The 17,937-nt window shown below is 37.4% G+C and overlaps 1 non-coding gene and 1 pseudogene across 1 annotated transcript; both read left to right on the plus strand.

Moving 5' to 3' along the window:
• Positions 1 to 1,892: 1,892 nt before the first annotated feature.
• On the plus strand, positions 1,893 to 1,999 carry LOC146946818 (small nucleolar RNA R71). The gene has a single exon (XR_015029501.1). It is a non-coding gene; the product is annotated as a small nucleolar RNA R71 (small nucleolar RNA).
• A 3,025-nt stretch (positions 2,000 to 5,024) lies between these two features.
• LOC146946819 (uncharacterized) lies at positions 5,025 to 7,175 on the plus strand (annotated as a pseudogene).
• The last annotated feature ends 10,762 nt before the right edge of the window (positions 7,176 to 17,937 follow it).

Consider the following 17,937-nt stretch of genomic DNA (forward strand, 5'->3'; position numbering starts at 1 on the left):
TGAAGGTACCTAAGCACGGGGTTGTGTTATTCAACAACCTAATCAAATGTTCCTCTATTTCTAGTCTATCCATTAACATCAAGGTACCTGCAAGGAGAGATAGTTCTAGAGATTAGAGATTTATACCTATTCATTTGCTCAGAATCCTTGAATTGGATCCCATGATTGTGGGTTGTTGTTTGCTTCTTGTACCACTTCAATTTCCTCTCTTCTTGGATGCCATTGACCTTGTTGATTTTGTTTTGGTTTGGGTTAAGGTTAGGTTTTGTGTGGGAAAGGGTGGTTTAGTGATGGGTTGGTGGTTAAGTAAGGTTTTTGAGTTTATTGATGAAGATTGGTGAAGAAATTGGGTTAGGGTTTAATGGACTATGATTTTGGTATTTGGATGGGGAAGGTTGATTTTGATTGGTGGCTTATGTTTGGAATGATGAATGAGGATGATTTGGTTAAGAATTTGTTGGATTTGGTGGAGTTATGGAGGTTTGAAGGTTGAGGGTTAATGGAGTTTTTAGAGAGAAGTGAGTGAATGGGGAAGGAGAAGAAATTTTTGGAGGGTATATGGTGCAGAAGCTTGGCATCCTAGGCTCAATTTTTTTCCATTTTCTTGAATCATGCTCGGACAATTACCTACAAAACAACTTAAAACAACGAAAAACAAACAAAATAAAAGCAGTTAAATGCGTGGGTTGCCTCCCACAAAGCGCTTCTTTAGAGTCATTAGCTTGACGGTAAGAAAGTGGTTTGTCTATCCTATACCCAATCTTTCAGAAAGGGACAACGACATCAAACTGACATTCTCTCCCAAATCACACATGGCTTTTGCTATAGTTTCAGATCCTATGACACAAGGTATGGAAAAGCTCTCTGGATTCTTAAGTTTAGGTGGCAATTTGTTTGGAAGTATTTCAATAAAATTTCAAAATTGCGCATCTAACTTGGATTTAGCAAACTCTTGTGTTAAAGGAATTTTAGGCTCATGAGATGGTGAAACAAATGGCTTTTCATTCTCTCCTATGACTTTCTCACTGTGTGGCTCATCACTCCCTACCTCTCCTTCATTGTTCTTAACTTTCACAATGGGGTTCTCTAATCGTTTACCATCCCTAAGAGTAATAGCACTATATGGTCTTTGGGGTTGGTTTCGGTTTGACCTGGAAGGACTTCGGAGGTTTGAGATGAAGTAGCCGCTTGTTGGGCTACTTGAGAGATTTGAGTCTCTAGAAATTGTTGGTGAGTAAAAATGGAGTCTACTTTAGATGTAAATTTGACAACAGCGTCGTTCAAAAATCCAATGTGATTTTTAAGTTCTTGAATTTGCTTAGATTGATCCATAACACATTTTTCTAGTAAAATTTCCAAGCTGGATTTTTGAGGGACTCCTTGGTTGTTTGCATAACCAGGTGGTGATGTTTGTTGTCCAAAGGGATTTTGAGGTGTTTTGTTATAAAAAAATTTGATTTGGCCTCATCCCTCGATTATATTTATCATAGTTTAATTGCTCGGGACTTTCAACAGTACTACCTAGTTTGTATTCAACACTAGTATGACAAAGTATTCCACAAAATTCACATGGTGGTGAAACAGGAGTAGGTGTGACAACACTTACACTTAATTTATCAAATTTTTGAAAAAGTGTGTCCACCTTAGCAGCTAAATGATCAAGGGAAGAAATTTTATACATACCTACCTCCTTTTTAGAGGGTGAAGGAGCAACATTAGTGATGTCCCTTTCGTAGGTCCACTGATAGTGGTTTTGTGCCATGTCCTCGATCAAAGCATAAGCTCATGTGTATGTTTTATTCATCAAAGCTCCACCTGCAGCTGCATCAACATAAATTTTTGTGGTACACAAAAGGCCATTATAAAAAGTGTGAATAATAAGCCAATTCTCTAAATCATGATGGGGAAAAAGTCTAAGCATTTCTTTGAAACTCTCCCATGCATCGTAAAGAGATTCTCCTTCTTTTTGAGTGAATTGTATGATTCGATTCCTTAATTGAACAGTTTTAGAATAGGGAAAGAATCGAGCAAGAAAAGCTTGCTTCATTTGATGCCATGAAGTGATAGAACCAATTTCCAATGAATGAAACCAAGCACTAGCTCTACCCCCTAAGAAAAAAGGAAAGTAGTGCAACCTTACGGCCTCTTGGTTTGCATTCAAGGTTCCACTGAGTCTTAAAAATGTTGAAATATGAAAATTCGGATCCTCAGTGGGTGATCCGAAAAATTGATTTTGCTGCACTAAGTGAATAAGTGCAGGTTCTATTTCAAAATTGTCCTCAACCGTTGGGTACACAATAGCATCGTATGAAGATGGGATTGCATACTCTTTGTGAGTGCGTTCCTCAGCCATATCTTTGTTATTTTATGCTTCCCAAGAAGTTAAAGGCAAACGAAAGAAATAGAAAAAGAAGTAAAGAAAAAGAAAAAAAAATAATAAAAAAAAATAAAAAAAAGATTTTTTTTTCTTCAGTCTAATCTTTAAAAAAAAATTAATTAAATTACAATAACTCCCCGGCAACGGCGCCAAAAACTTGATAGGCCAAACCGCAAGTGCACGGTCTATCGAAGTAATAGTAGTAAAAGAGAGTATCGTTCCGCTAGGGAGTTATGAATTTAATTAACTTCTAATTTCATGCTTTACACCTAATTTCTAAAGACTGGTTTCCCTTTAGCCCCTCACCTTTCCGATCAAGTCCGGTGAGAGTTTACCTCTAGCAACCAAGCCTATTTCGCTGACTTGATTACTAGAAGAAGCTTACAAGGATTGAAACTACACATGTCTCAAGAATTGCAAAGACTATTTCACTGCCTTTGCAATTCTTGTCAAAATTCACTTGTTCCAATATCGAAGCTCCGCTTTCGCATTATGAATTGATATTTGAGATGATGGATTAACAATTATCAAACCCTCCACTTTCGTTTCCACAGTTTGATAATGGTTAATTCATGCTAAAACAGTGAATTTAGATTAGAAATTAGAATCACATGAAATTAGGGTTAAAGCTTGGTTCGATTAGGATTATGTCATTAGACTTATCCAACAATCCCAAGACAAGAGAAATCTACTCACTCACGTTCATTGTAGATATGGAGAAGAAGAAGAATAAGAACATAAAATAAATAACAAGAAAATAAAGATGAACTTTTATTCAGAGAAACAATTGTCACATGTTATTTCCAAGAACAAAAGGTGAATATTTGTGATGGAATGTTAGTCTATTTATAGCTTTACAATCGACTTAAAATCTAAGCAATTACAAGGGCTTTTCGGTAAAACTAAAACAGAGTAACTTGACCTTCAAGCAAAAGCAGCAAAAAGAGTTCTGGTAGGTGGCACGGCTGTGCCAAGCTTCTGACTTTTGGGAGACATATTTTTGTCTCTGTATCTTCGTATTTTTGCTCCGAAGTTGCTCCAGACTCCTTTCTTTTGCTCCAAGGCTCATTCCATCATATATTCGTTCCTGAAATATAAAATATGCAATTGAAGTAAAAAGATTCAAAAAGGAAATAAAATTGCAATAAAATCAAATCAAATCTAAATAAAACTAAACTAAATAATATATAAAAATAGACTAAATATAGACTCATCATAAATCATGGCATAATATTATATCAAATGGATGTCAAGAGTGCATTTCTTAATTGGGTCATTGAAGAAGAAGTGTTTGTCAAGCAACCTCCTTGTTTTGAGGATCTTAAGCATCCTAACCATGTTTACAAACTTAAGAAATCACTATATGGCTTGAAACAAGCTCCCAGAGCTTGGTATGATAAACTAAGTAATTTCTTGATCAAATTTTTTTTAAAAGTGGTCAGGTTGACACAACACTCTTCAGGAGGACTCTTGGGAAAGACATTCTTGTTGTGTAGATATATGTTGATGATATAATATTTCGTTCTACTAATGCATCTCTTTGCAAGGAATTTTCTAAGTTAATGCAGGATGAATTTGAAATGAGCATGATGGGAGAGTTGAAGTTCTTCCTTGGAATTCAAATCAATCAAAGCAAAGATGGAGTATATGTTCATCAAACAAAGTATACCAAGGAGCTTCTGAAGAAGTTCAAACTGGAAGATTGTAAAGTGATGAAAAATCCAATGCATCCAACCTGCACATTAAGCAAAGAAAATACTGGAAAAAAAGTATACTAGAAGCTGTATAGAGGTATGATTTGTTCTTTGTTATACCTCACTGCATCTAGGCCAGATATTTTATTCAGTGTATGCTTGTGTGCAAGATTCCAATCAGATCGTAGAGAATCTCATTTAACTGCTGTTAAGAGAATCTTCAGGTATTTGAAAGGAACAACTAATCTTGGACTCCTCTATAGGAAATCCTTGGATTATCAGTTGGTTGGATTTTGTGATGCTAACAATGCCAGTGACAGGATTGAAAGAAAGTCAACCAGTGGCAACTTCCAGTTTCTGGGTGATAATCTGATATCCTGGGCTAGCAAAAGACAAACAACTATTGCTATGTCTACAGCAGAAGCAGAATACATCTCAGCTGCAAGTTGATGTACACAACTACTTTGGATGAAACATCAGTTGGAAGACTATCAAATTAATGCTAACAATTTTCCCAATTATTGTGATAATACTGCTGTTAATTGTTTGTCAAAGAATCCAATTCTACATTCAAGAGCCAAGCATATTGAAATCAAACACCACCTTATTATAGACTATGTTCAAAAAGGAATTTTAGATATACAATTCATTGATACTGAACATCAATGGGTTGATATATTTACTAAGCCTTTAACTGTGGAAAGATTTGATTTTATAAAGTAAGAGGGCAATGATGATTTTTAGCTTTGAATACACTATCTCGCACCCCCTATGTCATTAATGTTGTGTTTGTTTGTCCCCTTCTGAATTGCAAACGTTTTACTCAAAACACTTAGACAAATCACACACAACTCACTTCACAACCTACACTTTCCTCTTTTCACTCTGTTCTCTGCGAAGCAAGTTCGTCTTTTTCAAACAAAACCTAGAACCCTGAATCTTCAATCTCAACAATGGCATTATCAAGTTCTGCTCCAGAAACAAACATGCAAGAGGCTCCTGCGTATGAAATCTGGGGAAGAACTATGTCTTTGGAAGAATGGGAACTCAATGTTCAGACTAAGAATCCTGTAGATTTCATCTCCCTGGCGTATCATGGCTGTGACATCAGGAGCTACTATGAAGCTCAAGGTCTGATGGATTACTTTAATATGTCGAATGGACTAACATATAAGAACTTATTAAGGCACTTCTGGGTTAAAGCTCAAGTTTACGACCGGAAAGCTACTCAAGCAGAAATGGATGAGAAAGTTTTGATTGATCCCACTCTTGCTGGGAAATCAAGGAGAGAAATGGGCTTGGAACCTTTCACAGTTACAGAGATTAGGTCAAGCATCATGGGAATTCCTGTCTTCATCTCTCAGGAAGCTATTGCATTTGTCATCAGGAGACCATCAGGAGGAAGTTTCACAGATGGTATAGACAATAGCAAGAATAGTCCCTGGAATGAAGTTGTGAACAGGTCAATGTTCAATAGCGAGAAGAAAGAGGCTTATTGTGATCTGTCCATGGAAAAGAAGCTGCTCCTGAAGATACAGAACGAAAATATCCTACCAAAGGGTGGTGGTGGAGATTAACCTTCTCTGGAGCACAGAGTCTTCCTTCATTACTTCATAAAGAAGGAGACTGCAAATGTTCCTAAGTATATCTTCAAGCACATGATCAAAGAGCTCAGGGAAAGTCAAAATAGCAACAGGTGCTGGATTTCCTATGGAAAGCTGATTTCAGAGATTCTTCATCAAGGAGGAATTCTGAAAGTACTTAAGGAGCTCAACATATTCACTGATGATCAGCTTGGTACTGAAACAGGAAAAGTGATCAATGGGCAAACACTCAAGAAGATGAAGCTGATAGGAAAAAGAGTTTTTAAGAAGCTTAGTACAGATCTGAAAGAGTCAGATGCTATATCTGCTCTGATGGATGGGTTTCCTCCAATCTGCAAGCAAGACCCCATTGAGGTTTAGATGAACTACATTGTAGATCATTTTGAAAGTACAGGCAAGACAATCAGGCTGTGTGATGTTCCTGACACCGTGTATGGTGGAGCATTGCCTGTGGCCAAGAGCAGGAAGACTAAAAGGAAAGATCTGACAAAGGAAGAGTATCTAGATGATGCTTCTGAAGAGCCTAAGAAGAAGAAAGCTAAGCAGGTGAAGGTCTCTTCTAAATTGAATGAAGTTGGTACTGGAGTACCAACTATTCAAGAAGAAGCCCAGGACTTGGATGCTGATACGGTTCTGAACAAGAGAGCCAAAAGTGGTAAAGCTGCTGCAACTTCACATATTGCTCCTGATCAACCTTCTATCCCAAAGAAGAAGAGAAAGCAAGCTATCAGGAAGCTGAAGTTGGCAGCATATGTGGCTGAAGATGAAGAGCAGATTGCAGCTGCTACTGATCTAGTAATAAGAGAACTAGAGAAGAAAAAGGCTGAAGATGTTGCTGCTCTTGCAAAGATCAGAGAACTTGCAAAGGGTATTCAAGTTCCTGCATCAAGCTTAGCAAAGGAAGATGCTGGTACTATTGCACAGAAAATTGTGAAGGCCACTGAAGAAGTACAAGATTTGGTGACTTCAGAAGCTGGAAGTTTGCTGATTATTGCTGGTGAGAAGGCCACTGAAGAAGTTCAGGAGGATAAAGTTGCTGGTTCAGAAGCTGTTGCTCCAGAAGCTGATAAAGGTAATCTTGATTCTCCACATCACTCTAATGTTATAGTAGTAGAATCTGATTCAACCTCCACATCCTCTCAATCTACCTCTTCAACATCTTCTTCAGACATGGATGATGTTCCTTTGAACAAAGTCTATGAAAACTTACACAAAGCCTTATCACCATCCACCAAACTCCACAAAAAGCCTTCTAAAAATATTCCCTTTAAGCCAATGAACCCTAGTGTTGATGAAAGGATAAGAAATATGTATGAGATGAGAAACAAAGTCTGTGAAAGACTACCCCCTAACCATCCTTTCCAACCACCAATGATTGAACCTCTCAGCTTTGTTCCTGCTGATGTTAACATTGAATCATCGTCTCATCCCACTACAACTACCCAAACTCCTGAAACATCTGTCTTAGAGACTCTGGTCAGTCACTACTCTAAGACATGATCATTATTATCCCCCATCACTTACATTTCAAGCTATCACATTATTATCATAGCATAGCATGCATATTCAACCTCTAATCAAGTCATCAACAAAAGCTCATCATTTATCAACATCAATCAATGAAAACATTACTCACTTCATTACTCATCTAGCATGCTTATCTCAACAAGTACAATTCATCATATCGAAGTTATAAGCAAGCCATCATCATTATCAAAGAACATCACCACATCATATATGTATATATACATATACAAATCTCACCTCATCATTATTATTAAAATAACCATCATCAATTGATTCACCAAGTGTATAAGCACAAACAATTAAGACATGCAATTAGAGCATAATACAATTAGTCACAACCATCCACAAAATTCACCAATGTACATATACACCAATCCACATAATCACAACATTCGCCAAATTTCACCAATACACAAATTCACCAAGTCATATATTCAATTATGACACAACTCATCAATTATTCAAATGCATGCAATGTTCTAGACTCTTCTCTAGATGCATGTGGTACCAAAACACCTCAAGGTCGTCACCTTCGATGCAACAAAAACATCGTACTCACCTCAATTGGATATAAAATCCGCCACCATCAGTCTTGGATATAAAATCCACCACCATTAGTCATGAATGCATGAACATATGACTCGACTACAAATGCATATGTTCACACAAACAATAATCACCTCACCATCACCAATACATGTATATATGCAATCATCAATAATTCACCACCAACTTAACATATATACAATCACCAACAACATCAAAAACCACACAACATGAAGTTGTCACATAATTACACCACTAATCATCTTCACATAACATATAACAATTCTCCATAAAGGATTCACAATCAATTGGTTCTCAAAAGTCATCTTTAGTCAAGTTCGACTCTCAAAGTCAAAATATTCAAGTATTTGAGCATTTAAGTCTAAACCAAGTAAACAAGCTCAATTGCCTATGCCATGTACTTCCACAAGTCACATATATATGCAGTAGAGGTTACATAAGCATTTCATCGGCCAAATACGACGAATTCAAGAAAAACCCAAAGTTCGTCTCCCTATTTCACTTTTCACAAAATTTTCCATTTTCAAAGCAAAACAAGTTCAAACTTGATGGAACCACTCACAACCATTTTTAGAAATCATATAAACATTATATAACTCTAATCCCACTACAAATTCCGGAAGAAAATGAGTTTTTGGAAAAATCAACGTTTGGACCGTTTTTACAAAAGTTAGATGATTTTCACAAATTCAAGTCCAAACCAATTCAAATCATGTTCCAGTAGGATTAAAGGTATAAACAGATGTTAATTAAGTCCAAATAAACATTTTAGAAGTATTGGATTGGTCCCCCAAAGCTCAAAACAAACAAAATAAAAAAACTGTTTCTGGGCAATTTGGCTATTAGCTCAATCTGGGCTATTAGCGAAACAGAAAAAAACTGCTTCTGGGAAATTTCGCTATTAGCTCAACTTGGGCTATTAGCGAAACTGAAGAAAAACTGCTTCTGGGAAATTTCGCTATTAGCTCAATTTGGGCTATTAGCGCAGTTCTTGATAAATTCTGCAGTAGTTACGGGTTCCTCATCATTTTCACCCAAAATGCCATTTTTCGAATCCCCAACTCCCAAACCAAGTTCCAGAAAATGTTTATGGGTCAAAATAGGTTCAATACACTTAAACAAACATGATTCAAATATTAAAAACAACAACATAGCTCATTTCACCAAAATCATAAAATTTTCTCAAAACTCCAACATAGCCACAAATCTCCTCATGAATCCATAAACAACGATTCCAGTCACACCAATTCAATTCCAACAGTTCAACAATCATCAACAACAACTAATGAACACAAATTCATGCACAATTCAACATCACAACTTCATTTTTCATCAATTTTGCTCAAGAACATAAGGCACCAACAACTATGCATTTAAACATGTTAATTCACATACTAACATGCAATTATCATATAAATCATGTTCTCTAACATAACAGCAACAAGTATGCACGAATTCTACAACAATTATGTCCAATTCATCAATTTCACAAAAATGGGTAAAGAGAAAAAGATGTGAATTATGGTTGAAATCTAACCCTCTTACCTCTAATCACCAAGATTCTCTAACCCAAGCTTCAATTTAGCTCCTAGATGATGAATCCACTCTTTGCATTCTAACCCTTGTTGTTGTTCTTCTCTCTAGCCTCTATCTCTTCTCTTCTCCAATGAAATGAAATGTGAAATGTTGTAAAACCTAATTTCACCAACAACTAGAGTTTATATACATGCTCTACTCAATTGGGCTTATCTCTCAACCTTAATAGGCCTAACCCATTTCTATTCTAACACCCAAAATGTCACTACTCACTTAATGGTAAATTATAACACTAACGGTCACTTAACGGTAATTAAAATAATTACTACAATACCCTAAGTCCAAAATGCCCCTAAGTCCAAAATGACTAAAATACCCTTCTACACCGAATTCTACAATTCCCAACCAAAAATACACACAGAGGCAAATAATCACATAAGAGCACATATAACACACATAAATAAATAATAAAATAAAACTAGCGAAAATCGGGCTGTTACAACTCTCCCCCACTAAAAAGAATTTTCGCCCTCGAAAATTACCTGAAGGAAACAACTCCGGGTACGCAACCCTCATCCTACTCTCCGATTCCCAAGTGGCACTCTCACCGGTCGGTCCAACCCAAAGCACTTTAACTAAAACGACCTCCTTGCCACACAAACGTTTCACTTCACGATCCTCAATCCTAACTGGCCAAGGCTCAACGGTCAAATTATTCCTTACTTCCAAATCATCCACTTGAATCACATGAGACGTATCATACACATACTTCCTTAACTGAGACACATGAAACACATCACGAAGATTCGACAAAGATGGCGGTAACGCAATCCGATACGCTGCAACCCCAACCTTCTCAACAATCTCAAAAGGTCCAAAAAACGAGGAGTCAACTTCCGACACTTCAAAGCACGACCAACACTGGTTATAGGATTCACTCTCAAAAACACATGATCACCAACCTGAAACTCAATGTCCTTCCTCCTCTTGTCATGATAACTCTTCTGCCTACTTTGAGACGCTTTCATCTTCTCTTGGATCATCTTAACCTTCTCGGTCGTCTCTTGCACAACTTCCGGCCCTAACAAAGCTCCTTCACCTGACTCATACCAACACAACGGAGTCCTACACCTCCGACCATACAAAGCCTCAAACGGCGCCATTCCGATACTAGAATGAAAACTGTTGTTGTAAGTAAACTCAATCAACGGTAAACATTCGATCCAACTGACACCTTGCTCCAACACACAAGCTCTCAACAAATCTTCCAAACTCTGAATAGTCCTCTCCGTCTGACCATCAGTCTGGGGATGATAAGCAGAACTCAACCTCAACTTAGTTCCCAAAGCATCTTGCAAACTCCCCCAAAACTTAGAAGTAAACCTCGGATCCCGATCCGACACAATACTAGAAGGAACACCATGCAATCTAACAATCTGCTCAATGTAGATCTCAGCCAACTTCGCCACAGACATACCGGTCTTAATAGGAACAAAATGTGCCTACATCGTCAACCGATCAACGATCACCCAAATAAAATCAAAACCCTTAACAGTCTTTGGCAACGCTCCAACAAAATCCATTGATATACTATCCCACTTCCACTCTGGCACAAACAACGGTTGCATCAAACCTGACGACTTTTGATGTTCAATCTTAGACTTCTGACAAACCAAACAAGCATACACAAACTCTGCAATATCCTTCTTCATTCCAGGCCACCAAAACAACCTCTTCAAATCCTGATACATCTTAGTCGCTCCTGGATGAATACTTAAACTACTTCTGTGACCTTCTTCCAAAATCTGCCTCTTAAGCTCAAGAATATCTGGTACACAAACACGATCACGAAACATCAAAACACCGTTCTCATCCAATCTGAAGTCTCCACCCTTACCTTGATTGACCAACACTGCTCGATCAACCAGTTTCAAATCTTCCTTCTGACCATTCTTAATCTCTTCCAAAATATTACTCGTCCGCTTCAACATTCCTAACCTCACACCATCCGTCGTCAACTCACTAACCAAACTCAAATCTCAAAACTGCTCAATCAACTCTAACTCCTTGACCATCAAAGCAGGCATATGCAACGACTTCCTACTCAATGCATCAGCAACAACATTGGCCTTTCCAGGATGATAGCTCAACTGGAAATCAAAATCCTTAAGATACTCCAACCATCTCCTCTGCCTCATATTCAACTCCTTCTGGTCAAACAAATACTACAAACTCTTATGATCACTGAACACTTCAAACTTAGAACCATACAGATAATGCCTGCAAATCTTCAACACATACACAACGGCCGCTAATTCCAAATCGTGAGTCGGATAATGTAACACCCATACTAAACGTATCTAGAAAGTTTAGCATGAACGTTATTCTTAGTACTGGATACATTAAAATATACAACATAAAATTTTCCCGAATGAATAATATTTACATCAAGTCACGTTCGTATAAATAATAATACAATACAACTCATCCATATATAAAAATACTTCCTTGATGTCCATAACGTCCTGCAGTTGTACGAACGAACCCTTGAAGTAATATCCATCCGGCTCCGAACATGCATAAACATCCTGCTTATCTGAAACAAATAAGGATTGGGATGAGACATAATGTCTCAGTGAGTTCCCCTAAATCCTAGGCTATAGGCAACCTCAAGGGGAAACCTACGGTCACCACGTGTCTACATTACAACCTGACGGTTGATTATACATGGGTTGGGACTCGCATACTTAGACGGTAGTGCATACTAGAGCCGTCATAGTCTTATCTTAACTTGTTATAGGTTTCACATCCTATACGTGTCATGGCGGTCGAGGGGAACCTAGAACCGCGTTGCCAAGAATACACTCTATGTATCGAGGCCTAAACATAACATAAAATCATGACACGACTCTAAACCGGACAATTAGGGGAAACCTAAGATCGTCGTCGGTATCATGTTCTTTACTTGCTCTATTCCATGCCTTATACTTGTCATATAGCATCTAATGCTCTTGTTCTTAAACATAGACGTGCATGGATTCAATCTTGCTTGATCGTGAACATATCATAATCATAATCATGAGACACATAATCATATTCATATCGTACATAAATGTATCTAAGTTCATTCATTAGGTTAGCGTTGAACAAACAATTATTATCTTGATTCATTTTACGGAAAGTCCCGGGTGGAGTAACCCCGAGTACAATCCCATACATGACCGATGTACGTACATCGGACTCCCTCGGTGTCGTGCGGGTCCCTTGCGGCTTGAACCGTTCCCCTTAGGTCGAGAACCTCCCGTATCCCCCTGGCGTGGATAACAAGAGACACGAACACCGCCATGCGGTTATTACATAGTCTTGCGGTTTCGGTGACATGCGGGTCCCTTACGGCTTGAATCGTTCTCATAAAGAGAACCCCTTGCATCCCCCTGATGTGGATAACAAGAGACATGCCACCTACTTATACTTGTCATTTATTTAGGTTATACCTAATCATGCTTAAAGCTTACCTCGGAACCTTGATCGATCCGATTTACGGTAAGTGTTCATACTTGTTCATTCATAAACATGGTGGAGGAATATCTATCCTATCCACAACTTAAAGCTTGCTACATCTATCTTGGTCATGTGCGAAGTTAACATACTTTGCTCCTAATCACCCTAGTGATTCTTGCTAACATGCTAGTTCTCGACTACTATGTCGAGGCTCTAGTTTTTCCTTTGCTTAAGGAATATCTTGCTACCCGATTCTTATCGTATCATCTCTCGTGTGCCATGCTTGAATAAACTTGTCAAACACTTGCTTCATTCATAAGGGAGTTTTCTTTCAAAGATTAACTTTTAGGATCTTGGATTGAGGGGTTTATCTTATTAAAAGACTGCACAAAAGATCCGAAACGAAAACCACCGAATCTGCCTAAAACGAGCAAGTAGCACCAAATGGCACTACTTACTCGCCTAGTCGAGTGAACTTACTGGGGAGGCGAGCTACTGCTTGCCATGGCGAGTAGGAGGCGATCAGAACCCCCTGTTCGGCCTTCTAGCTCGCCTAGCGAGCTATTTACTCGCCGTGGCAAGTTAGGACAGTCCAGCACCCCTAAAAATGGCATTTTTGACCCAAAAACCTCAACCCAAGCATCTATAAATGTTATATGACCCTTAGAATCATTAGAAACCTTTAGAACATGAATTCAGCAAGTGTTCACAAGTCAAACGAGCATGGCATACAATTCGGGTAATATTTTCTATGTATGACTTTAAATAACTATATGTTTTCTTGCAAGCATAAATCACATAAACCCAAGGGTGGGAACTAACTAAGGAACTCACCTATCATGATTCACAAGCTTCAAGCATCATCTTCACTTTACATAGCCAAACCCTAGCTTCTTGCCCCTTTTTGTTTTCTTGTTCAAACCAACTCACTCTTGATGTTTCCTTGCAATCCAAAACATCATCTTCCTTGCTAGCTCATCTCTAATCCAAAGCAAAGCTTCTTTCCACATAACCCTAATTCTTCATAAATTTCTTTCAAGGAGGAAAAGTAGTGAAAACACTTCAACCCAAACTTCATATTGCTTCTTTGATCATGTTGAGACCATAACATAGCAAGACTCAAGCTTCCACTTCACCAAACCATAAACCCTAACTTGTTGGATCCATCCATGAGAAGAGAAATAAAGGAATCTAACAAAAATCCAAGCTTTAAGAAGTTTAAGAATCAAGAGGAAGTAAGATGAATTCACTTGCCATGGAAGGAAGAAGATTTGGAAGATTTGGTGGTGAGAAAGAAAGATGGAGGCGTGAGGAAGAAGAGAGAAGAAGGAGAAAAGTTTTTTTTTTGACAAGCTTAGAGAGAGAAAGAGAATTGAAGAATGAGATATTTTGGGTCCAAACACAATTAAATATCCAATAGACGCGCAATTACAAAATTGCCCTCGCCATAAACGTGTTTTAAGCAACACTGATACTTTATCCGTATTTTGCTGACATAGCGTAATAAATATTATCCATACTTACTTTCCTTAAATTTAATCCTCTGGCACGATCGACTGGTAATATTCTGATACTGACAGGCGGGATATTACATTCTACCCCCTTAAAAAAAATTTCGTCCTCGAAATTTAAAGATCGACTACCAATCATCATGACAAAAACTTATCATCTATGGTCTGGGTCAAACATTTTTTTTTCCATTCATACATATCCAAAGGGTTTATCGCATCATGTCGTCATCTTATTTCTTAATCCACATGTTACTGAACTTAGCCTTCTTGATCCTAATATCACTCAAACTTAGAGTTTTCTTAGCATGTTATGATTGAGCACTTACCTTGCTACACATAAACTTATTGTCTCAGACTCGGATCTTACCCGCTTAACATAAACCATTCTTAATGGTATCTTGTCATAAACATGAACACTCAGGATTTGCCTTTTAACTGGAATCCTACCAGAAACCAGGTTTGCCCTGCAGTGCTTACTTGTAACTTTAAAACATCTTTTCATGCATACATAATCCTATCGGGTAACATATAATTCATGGATAACTCATATAACTTGTCGTAGAGAGGTGAAATTAATTACGCCTATACATATAACATTCATCAACCCATCTTGTAAATTACATGCTCTGAAAACTTCCGACTTAAACCTCTTGCATTTGGAGTACTCTTAACATACACTTGTGCGTCTCATAAGACTTTTCGAAAAACTGTTGTTTACTTCATCAAATCTTACCTTACATGGTGTCCTACATACTCTCAAGTGTCGCATCTTGTTAGATAATAACGATACTTGTTCTAACATCTTGATTAAGAAAATTTTCTAAACTTTGGTATTTGGGTCCTTGGAACGAATAATTGCATAACTTAAAAGAAAACATTATGAAATCATGTTTTTTTTAAAATAATCATCGTTCCAAAGTCCCTTACTACCCGTTTTAACTTTAAAAGTTATAAATCATAGTTAGGAATCTTCATAGCAAGTATCGTGACCATTTAACAAGTTTGACATAAGAGAGTATGCACTTCATCGTGCATAACTCATGATTTATCTCCATCCATAATGAAATTCTTGAACTTCAGAAGTAACTTCTTTATTATTCTTCCTTGACTTACATACATATCTTGGAGACTCACATAAATGCATAACATAAATCATATAGGATCCTTGACCCTCATACCATTATCTCATTTCCTTGTTCTAGGAACAGTAAACTTGAATCTCCAAAACATCATATCCTGTTACGATGACATATTATTACCTTATCATGCATAACACTTCTTCTTTTCATACCGGTTCCACACTTGATAATTCAATCATTACTTTGAGTCACAAAAGAAACCTCTCGAGTTTTACATGTATTTCTCTTATCATAGCACATACCCTTCATTTGTGGTGACTTTAGCCTTTCTTATCATACTTAGATGAAATCATATCCATCACTGACCGTATCCGTCTCATTACTTATTCCATATTTCGAGAACTCCCCGCTTGTTCCATAATGCTTCTTAAGAAGACTCTCCCTATCAAGCTCCATGCTTACCGTCGAAAACTTCATCCATTAACTTTCGTTGTGTCACTCTGATTCCCACCGGTTGGCTTCAACCAGTACTCTATTCCATTAGGACAACTAAAACTTTACGTATGAGCACCATCTTCTTGAACTCTTGTCAAGACCTTTCATGTGGCAACCAATGCCAAAATCTTGCACCTTAATAATACTTTACCATAATTACCTTGTAAGATTGAATCTCACGGTAGACTTGTCACATTACCATAATACTTTACTTGGGGATAGATCTTATATTCTCACTGGTTGAGTTTACCCTATGACATATACTTATCGTACTTAAACTTGTCTCCGAGCAATTCTCGAATTCCCATAGTAGACTCATCATAAATTCATACATACTTTGCTTGATCATACTTCATTGTATTCTTGTATTCTCGCGCACTATGTTTTGCATAATCAAACTAATGCTCGCTCGTTAATTTCTTTCTCAAATAAAATTCACAAATTTGCACACGGGTTATTGGCATTGACGATTTCTTTTTATATAAAAACGTAATAAGTTTGGCCCCAGTCATTACTCTAAAATCACGGAATAAGTTGACAACACAACTGTGTCATTCAACCTTAGTTCCGGTGAGTTTAGCCCACTCTACGTGAGTCGTAACAACTGGTACCTGCAAAAGTTTCTTTTAAATCTATAAACGCCATCTCCAATCACCCATATGCATGTATTCATTTTCAAACTTTTTGGCAAACTTTAGAATTCACCATCATAACGAGCCTTAGCAATTCAATTAAGCGAAACATAGGTCCGGGGAAATACTTATAACTTCATTAAACCTGGAAATCTTATGACTTCATGTAACTCCTTATCAATTTACTTTCCATCTCATGACTTTGCATCCACTTTGTCCATTCCATAAGCCGAAACCTTAAAACTCTTAACTCAAGCTCTTGCCATCTTAACTTCTAATGTTACCTTAAACCGGATTGATTCAGTTAATAGTTGTCCATGCATTTTCTTCCTTAGAAATCATAGGGTGTGATGTGCATTCGATACTTGATGTTATAAAGAGGGTTTGTTACATAAAAGTTTGTGAAAACAATTCCCCAATAGCTACTAAGGCCCTAGAGACGAAATGACAGTTTTTAGAAAAACTGAAAATTTTCGCCCCAGTTTCGCCATTAGCGAAATCCTCTGGAGTAATTCCGCTATTAGCGAAATTTTCGCTATTGGCGTGCTTTCTTCAACACAGTTTTCCAAAAAACATATTTTACATAAAAACTTATTTCCTCAAGTATCCCAATGCATATCATTCCTTTCGATTGTTTTAAAAACAATTCTATAACCTTTGCATGGCAAGCATTAACATCAATCGATTCAATTCACGGCACATTAGAAACAGATATCTTGTCATCCTAGCACTTAACATAAACTTTCACATAAAACTTCAACTTCATTCACCACGAACGACTTAACTGATTTCTCTGCTAATTCATTCACTGTTAGAATCTTACTCCCGCTAAACATATAAATCTTTATCTTCCGTTCTTATATCTCAATCCCTGAGAGCTTACTAACTCCATCAACACATATCGACTTATCCTTAACTTGTAGTCTTGTACTTACGTTCCAGAATATATATATATATATCCAACTTCTTCACTTACAGATACATGAAGTATCACTAACATCATACTCAAATTTGTCGGAACGTTCTTTCTTAACATGCCTTACATTCTCGGAGGATTCACACTTGTGCTTGATTAGTTCACCGGCCACCTTTTGGCACGATCAAACTCTTACTAATACTTATACGAGTTCTTACTTATGAGTTCACACTTACCAGTGCATCTCCATCACATACTTCGTTCCTCCTGGGTCCTATTCAGCTCTCAGGCATCCATTCCAATCGTCGAATGCTAAATTGAGTTGATCAGGCTCAACTAACAACAACAATTAGAACATTTACCTGGAACCCAATGGTCCCACTACCTTAGTTGTAATTTAATGACCCAAGGCACGGTCTGAATCGACCTGCTCTGATACCAATTGTAACACCCATACTAAACGTATCGAGAAAGTTTAGCATGAACGTTATTCTTAGT

The sequence above is a fragment of the Medicago sativa genome, chromosome 2, assembly GCF_051527215.1.
Source record: "Medicago sativa cultivar Bolivia chromosome 2, Bolivia_mono, whole genome shotgun sequence".
In the NCBI taxonomy this organism is placed as follows: Eukaryota; Viridiplantae; Streptophyta; class Magnoliopsida; order Fabales; family Fabaceae; genus Medicago; species Medicago sativa.